The sequence below is a fragment of the Cryptotermes secundus genome, unplaced genomic scaffold (genome assembly GCF_002891405.2).
Source record: "Cryptotermes secundus unplaced genomic scaffold, Csec_1.0 scaffold4370, whole genome shotgun sequence".
In the NCBI taxonomy this organism is placed as follows: domain Eukaryota; kingdom Metazoa; phylum Arthropoda; class Insecta; order Blattodea; family Kalotermitidae; genus Cryptotermes; species Cryptotermes secundus.
Window position 1 is genome coordinate 1 of NW_019726368.1, and position 8393 is coordinate 8393.

Below are 8393 nucleotides of genomic sequence, written 5' to 3' on the forward strand. Positions count from 1 at the left end.
GGAAAAAATGAGTGACAAGAATCTGGAGTAGTGAATAAACATAAAGTTTTGTGTGAAAATTGGTAAACGTGCTAGTGAAACGTTACCCGTATTAACAGTGGCTTGTGGTGAATATGCTATGAAGTAATCGAGTATTTTTGAATGGCACAGGAGGTTCAAGGAAGGGCGAGATAATGTGCAAGATGACCCAAGAAGTGGGCAGCCAAAAATGCAAAGGACAGATGCAGATATGAACAGAGCACAAACAAACGGTGAATCAGCAGTATTATTTAGAAGTGCTGACAAGGTTATGGGAATCTGTTAGGAGGAAAAGACCTGAACTCTGGCCTGAGAAATTGTTTCTCCACCATGACAGTGCCCCTGCACATGATGCAGTAAGAGTTCGTGAGTTCCTGGCTAAGAAATCCATTACAAAAATGGACCATCCACCCTATTCACCTGACTTAGCCCCTTGCGATTTTTGGCTGTTTACAAAATTAAGAAAATTCCCTGCAGGGACAAAGAGTTGCCAACATTCCTGACATCCCACACAACGTGACGTTACTGTGAGGTATTCATGAAAACGATTTTCAAGACTGTTTCCGGCAATGGCACCATCGTCTCACGAGGAGCCTAGCTTCCCAAGGAGAGTAATTTGAAGGTGACAGCAGCTGCCAGCACACAGGTAAGTTAAGTTTTTCTTTCACAGGACCATCCCAAGAATTAAATTGTTGCACCTTGTACAAATCTGTTGTTGCAAAGCTAATCAAACTTTAGATTCGTCATTATCATTGTGCGTTGGTATGGATTAATTTGTGATAAAGCCTCCTCATTTCTCTTTTATCCCTCCATAAGCACTTCTCTTCTTTATGTGTCCGTTCCTTCCCTACTCCACATCATATATTTTCCTTTGCTTGGTCTGTCCACTTAATCCATTGTCTCTTTTTCTTTAATTTTAATTTTAATTAATTTGTAGCTAATATGAGTGAGGTTGGAAATAAAAAGTGAAAAAGGGCTAATTAAAATTGTTTTCATCCCAAACACTTCTCGATCTTGCAATGGGTGTGATTTCCAATAACCAAACAAACAGCCATTTTTGAAGATCACTGTGGAAGGTACAGTACTACTTACCCTAAAACATTAGCCAATTGCGCTGTTCAGTGTTCTTTCTCCAGATGTGAGGAAGAAGTGCCAGTTTATACCTGTTCCACTTTTTTCTCCTCTCTTTCTTCAGATTAGCTTTGTAAGTAATCTCCAACCTTCTCCCCTTTAAATATATATAAGTAAATAATGTAATTCATTATTGTGCTTCAGGTTTTATGTGCTTTATCAACTGCCAGGGTTAAAATTCTTGGATTCAAAGAGAGTCAGCTCAGAAGAGCGTAAAGAAGCTCAATGTAGAGGGAAGTTTATGAAGATTGTGCGTCCAGAAAGTTCTCCTGTACGTATGTGATATCAGTATTTTAGTGTAAATGTATGTCACTTTTGTGAGCTAAATGAAATTGGATATGCTATATTTACAGGTTCAGAGGTCACTGTTAGAAAATTCGGTATTTCATTTGCATAAATATTTTCAATCACTTTTCATCACATTAAGAAGCTTCATCACATAGAATCCATAACTACTGTCATAAAATAATCTGTTGTTTCTCAAATTGTTTCTTCTCCTCCTCCTCCTGCTTCTTCTTCTTGCAATTTTCCCAGTTTTATTAGCCAGCTTTCCTTTCTTGAGGTATAAAGTATGCTTACAAGCCCATCATGCCCTCTGTGTCTCCCTTTCCACTTCTGAACCAGTTGACTGATTTTCACAAAATTTGATATGAATGAACATTTGATTTAACTTTCTTTTGACAGTGATAATGGTCTAGAAATAAAACAATTTTTTTTATGAAAATGGATTTTAAATGGTCTCAAAAATTATGTCTGACACATTGGAAGTTAACAGTTATTACCAGGGCCCGGATTTTAATGACCTGAAAATATTTAAAAAATGACCTAAAGTATGACCCAAAAATGTAATATGCAGGGCCTGGATTTTGATGACCTGAAAATATTAAAAAAATGACCTATAAAATGACTGAAAAAATCCAGAAGAATGACCTAAAGGAGAAAAGAAAGAACACTTCACTTCCATGTTATTCACATTTCAGAAAACATATGTAGAAAAATTCCTTAAAATGGCCAAAAATGATAAGAAATACCCTTAAAAGTCCAAAAAATTACCTATAAAATTTACATTTCTGTAACCAGCAGTTCATATCCGAGATTTTTATTTTAAGAGCATCGCATAGGATACAAGGGGAAAAAGATGACGTGTCATCAAAATCCGGGCCCTGCTTATTACAGTGGTGACATTGCAAATCTTTTCAGATCGTAACCAACAAATGTAATGTATATAGAGCTTGTATGTAAGTAATGGGCAGGAGCAGCAGCAGCAGAAATCTGTATCATATTTTGATTTGAGTTGAGTTCAGTAAAATGAGTCCACTTATGAGCCCGATGTATTACCTCATTTCATGACCAAAATTACATTTTGCTGTTAGATTGTGAAGTTACATTACCTAAACATAACATTAATGACATATGATTGGAAATCTGTGCAGTAGGAAAGTAGGCTTCATATGTTTTGCTCAAAATTCCTAGATTTTTTGATCACATAAGCTATTACATCGCTGTTGATAGTTCTTTCTTAAGATTGCCTCCTCCTTTCAACTTTTTCTCACTTTCTTTCTTTCTCCATTTGTTCCTCTTCTTGTTTTTCAGAAGGATTAATAGATTCCTGACTTACATTCCCCAAACCTTGCTATATGTTTATATCATCACAGGTCCCCTCTTAATTCTCAAGCACACAACATTCTTTTACTACATTGTTTCTTTGTTTCGTTTCACACACAGTTACCATCTAGTAATCATAAACATCTCGAGATTTTGTATTTATTGATAACTGCATTCTTTGTCTTTATTTTGCATGAAGCATTCTTATCCATAAATTGGTGTCCTTTCAAATAAAGCACAATATGTCATATCCATAATACTTCTGGTAACGTATTTATTACTGTTCAAGCTTAATGCATTCTTACATTTTTTTACATGAACCAGTGTTCTTTGTCATTCTGGCATATGTTAGTGACTAGACGCAGGGTTTGGATTGATGATTGGATTTATTGAAGGTTTATAACTTGTAATTACAAATCATTGTAATGCTGTCACCAATCTACACACTTTCAAATCACAATAGCACATGTTAAAACTGTCTGTTACAGTCTTGAGTGGTCATTGCTGAGTAGTGGCTCCCAACAGTAGGTATTCCTCTGCTTCTGTTCTCATGTCTATACTGGCTGGCAACTGTCTCACCTCTTTCAAATGCAGCTGACTCACTTCAGAGTCAAAGTCAAAGCTACTTTACAACTGGCGGTTTACCACCAGTCAGTTCATCTTGGTGTAAAACCCCTTGGGACCAATGACTACAGTTTATTTTTTTTCAACTGAACCCTTTTGGCAATAGTCCTTATGTAACATCCTCTCTGACAAGAAGATGCGTTTGTCTCTTATGAATATGCTTGGCCTTTCATCAAGTGTACATATCACAGATATAGCATGTTATTGAAATTTCTTCCTTTTTTGCTACACACTGTCAGTACAGGCTTTGCAAAGTAGATCATGCCTATCTTACATATCTTATGCTATAACAGCAGCTTAGTCACCATAATGCTCGTAAGCTTGACCACCGCCAAGTATAACCCTCTTAAGAGTTAATTTATGACGGTTTACCGCGAATCAGTTCAACTTGACTACAAGCCCTTTGAGAGAGACGACCAGGATTTTTATTTTGCAACTGAACACTTGCAGTTATAGTCTTTATGTAACATCCTCTCTGATGAGAGGATGGGTCTGTCATTTACAGTTGCTGCTAGGCCTTGCCAGCGCAATCATTATCAGGTCTGAGTCCTGCGGGACTCAAGACCACATTTTACTGTCTGAGATTTGAGGCTTCCTCAACCTGGAGGGTGAGGTCCCTGTATTTATATCCCCCATGACTGGTGGCCTGGTTATACACCCCCCCCCCCCNNNGGTTCCCTTTTTGTCGCCTTCTAAAACTCGAAGGGTTACAGTGGAGGTATTTGATCCCGCCTTCACATGGGATACTCACTTGTCCCTTTATATATATATATAGCATTGGAATTGCCTGCATAGAAAATAAGCATGGGCCACATCTAAAACACTGCATCATAGTCATTTACTGCCTGTTGCATAGCAATGGCCCATGTGCTTTCTGGCCATTGCTTAGCAATGATTGCCTATTCTCTGCTGTGCCAACTTTTAGCCATTATGTCGACAGTATTTATTGCTATTCAGGCCTAATTAGTTTTTATTTTTCTTTACATGAACAACTCTCTTGTTCTTCGTCAGTCTCAGTTTTGTTACCAGAGCTGTCGTCAACATGCACTGACAGTTTCATTTGAGTGGGTCATTCCATAAGAAAGCTTTCTTCTTTCTTTTTATTCACCCACAGGCATTCTTAGGTAGCCTAAATACATAGTCATAATTATGTAATTTGTTACTTAGGTGTCACACAAAGGCAACATGCATGATTGCAGCCCACCTTCTAACTACACTCCATTGCCTACATCTTCAAGAGGTATTGGTGACCATCAAGGTAAATTCAGCAATCTTATGAACATCTTATTGAATCAGTGAGATGCTCTTTGATCTCCATGAAGTACATATATGTTTTACATTTGAATGAATCTCTCCCCAGTATCAGAAGAGTTGTGAAAAGAAATAGACCTGTTCTCTTCTAGTAAAGGTAAAGAGGTAGAGTTGTCCCTGTGCTTAACTAATTAAGCTCTATGCCATGAAGATGTATGGGAGAGTGGAGGTATAGATCCATGTGTTCTTGACCTTGGCACTAGTTGGAAGTGAGTGGTCAGTTTACGTCCCAGCCGCATTACCCTGCCCAAAGAGCCCCTGGGACCTATTGTATTGGAGACTGGATGAGTAAATCATTGAAGCCAGCAAGGTATATTTGCTAGATCTACCACAGTACAGTCTTGGTGATGAGATACTGGTTTTCTGTTATGTATAGTTCATACACATGCAGGAAAATGATCTAAATTATTTGGCCAGAACTTATAAAATGTATCACCTCATTATTTGTGGTTTTAAATGGAGAGGTGGTAAATGCATAAAAAATTTTAGTTTGAAATCCCCAAGGGTAATGTTGTTATGAAATTTCATGACAAATTCAGGAACTACCAGCTTTGTGAGATAGATTCTGTGTGACGTGGTTGTTATGTATGGAGGCATTAACATTGAGGGTGATGTTTCTATTTAGTATTGAGATTCCCTTGGCCTGGAATGCAGACTGCAGAATGTGTATGCATGTACCTTGTACTGAACTTAAGTTTGGGTCTTTCTAATACCACCTTAACTAATGTGCTTTCAGGTGCATATGGGAAGTGCCGCTATCGTTATTCTGGAAAACACTCGGAGGGCAATCGATTCATCCAGAATAGTGATCTCTAAGGTATCTAGAACTGCATATTCAGCATGGAGCTTGCTGGTCTTATTGAAGAACAATTAAGATATTTTAAACTGACGTCCTGCAACATACTCTTGCATATCTGTGATGTAGTACATTATGAAATTTTACAAATGTAATGCTAAAGAAAATGAATCTCGCCAAATATTTTGAATATATTTTAGCGTGTTAGAAGTTGCTAGCTTGCCCACAAATTTTACAAATTCAAAAACAACTTTTACTGTGTCAGATTCTTAGACATTTTAAGCAGTTTTTCAATTTTATTTTAGAATGGCATTTTGCTTAAGTAATTAAGCACAAGGACAACTTTTAACCTTTATGGTTTACTTTTTGCTTGCACACCAGCTAGATATTTCATCTTATGAATGGTTTTGCTACCAAGAAGTACTTTTATATATTAGATATTGTTCTACTCTCGTTGATTTTTTCGTCTTCCCATGAAATGTGGGTTGTGTTTTTGTGTTTTGTGAGCACTCAAGACAGTTGTATAGTGCAATCTCTGAGAGCTTATCAGTCAGCAGTTCTGATTCACACAAAGTTAGTGAATTGGCAGCATGTTAAAAAATATTGCAGAAAGATACCAATGTTGATATATTTTAATTTTAAAAGAATATTATTACACTGTGCTTATAACATAAACCATGTGTTTGCAATTATCATGGCAATTTAAACTTAAACATTGAATATTTTAGCCACATTTCATATGTATGGTGAATGCCTAGTAACTTTTTGTTTCTGTCCGTGTATATGTAACAACAATCATATTGGTGAATGGATTTTGTTGAGATTTTGTATTACAGGCAGTTGCCGAAATCGTCATCATGGATTAGGCTGTTTAATATGTTATGGCTTTATGACGTCATGTAAAAACTATGAAATTATAACTGTGAAATGTGTTTAAACTTATTTCATTTAAAACTTGAAAGTGGCTCTCTGTTGCATCCTTGGGACATCCCAGATCCTTCTTTGGATTGACATTCAACTAATACAGGAACTTCCCATCTGTGCTACTTGTTCCAAACATAATATTTTATAATCTTATTCTTCATTAATATCAGCTGTTTTCTTTTATTTTATTGATTTGGTCAGATGGCCAGAGTGTACTGAATAAGAATTTGTGGTTAAGTAGGGACTCCAGTTGCTTGGGTTGTGAAGTGAAATGTTCCCTCACTGTGGGTTATAAATGAGGAAGGCTTGTTCAGAGGCCTGGAAATGACAGTTTAATCACTGGATCACCTGTTACCCTTACTGTGTGGAGTAGGCATTTTGTGTAATGCAGACACTACAAAGAACCTGAAATGTACTAGCCATATGACGTTTCTTGAGCCCTCTAATTCATCTCTCTTTCTGTATAGAGCATCATGTTATGAAATGGCAAGTATCTACTTAACTGAAACGTTGACCCGTGGCTCCTTTCCTTGGGATTGTTAGATGAATCGCTGTAAGGAAGCAGTGGTTTTCTTTCAGACGGTATAACAGATCAGCACATGCTCACAGTATCCTGGCAGCCACCACTCCCCCTCTCAAACCACCTTGAGTGAGTAGTGGAACAAATTTGGACCCTGAAAATCTTTTATTTACAGAACTTAATGTAGATGAATTTTTTTGATTTCAGAATAATAATCAATCAGACTAGTGTACAGTGTAGGTAAAGATGTAGGAATTGTAATCATTTGCACATTATTGCAGAGTTAGTATATTAAATGGTGTCTGGGGATAATATCTGAGGTTCTCAAGAGTGGTGAATATGAAGAATGTCATATGAGATGACATTGTGTAGTCTGTTATAAGTTTGCAACGTTTTGGAGGAATGTACTGCTACCATCTTCAGGGTCTAAGACTGGAAGCAAGTAAACAAACAGGAATGTTGGCTTCTGTTTCGAAGTAGATAATTTTGGTGACATGCACTATGTGATATATTGGTTTCCCAATAGGGAGACAGCTTTCCGCATAGGAAGTTCATAGATGCCGGTAAAGTTGGATTTCTGTTTTGACCATTACAATAAGCCTTGAGTATTGGAGGCAAGCGGTAAGATTTGAAGTACTTCAACCGCCTCAACCGTTGGAATTTCAAGATGGTGGTGAGTCATGGAGTTAGTTTATTCAAATTTAATTTGTGTTTTGAAGCGTTCTATAGATACTGGCTGGAGATACACTGGGAGGCTAGTGGAGTTCAAATGTTATGATACCATAGAAGTAAATATAGATGTTAGGCTTCATATGTCATTCTATGTATTGATGTATCTAGGTGTGTTTGTGGATGACGCCTATGTATATGCAGCTGAGAGCAAAGAAGGGTATATTCCAGAACACTGCAGCGAGGTCTGGATGCAATTGAGACTTGGTGTGAGCGCTAAAAAAAAAAATGAAAATAATGCTGGAGGTATCTGTTTATGTCAGAGAGATCGGTTGAGGCTCATTGCACATTGAACGTACGAAGGACCCCCTTCGTGAGTCATAGAATATCTGTGTCTGTTTTGGTAAGAGGTTTAGATACAGAAATGATTGAAGCCAATGCCCTCACAAAATTTATTAGAGCATGTCCTTCATTAAAAAGTGAGCAATTAAGCTCTAAGATAACTGCACCATCCACAGAGCATTATTTATGTCTGCAAAGATGTATGCTCGCCTGCCCACGTTTCTAAATTGCTGCGCCTAGAAAACAAGGTTCTCCACAACAACAGTGATATCCCAAGGCGTACACTGGTCAGCAACCAGAAGCTAAAAAGATCATGAAAATGCAAATGTTAGGAATATTCGATAAGGCGAAGCCCAACAGAACACAAATTTTGTGGCGGTGAAGCTTATGATCATTGAGGTGGCTAAATTGCCAGTCTAGCGTGAGCTAATGAAAATAAGGCAGAATCTGTTG

General features: G+C 37.4%; 1 long non-coding RNA gene across 1 annotated transcript; it reads left to right on the top strand.

Annotated features, from left to right (window-relative positions):
• Positions 1-29: 29 nt before the first annotated feature.
• LOC111864232 lies at positions 30-5733 on the top strand. Its single transcript, XR_002842756.2, has 4 exons — positions 30-664; positions 1294-1420; positions 4546-4636; positions 5426-5733. It is a non-coding gene; the product is annotated as an uncharacterized LOC111864232 (long non-coding RNA).
• The last annotated feature ends 2660 nt before the right edge of the window (positions 5734-8393 follow it).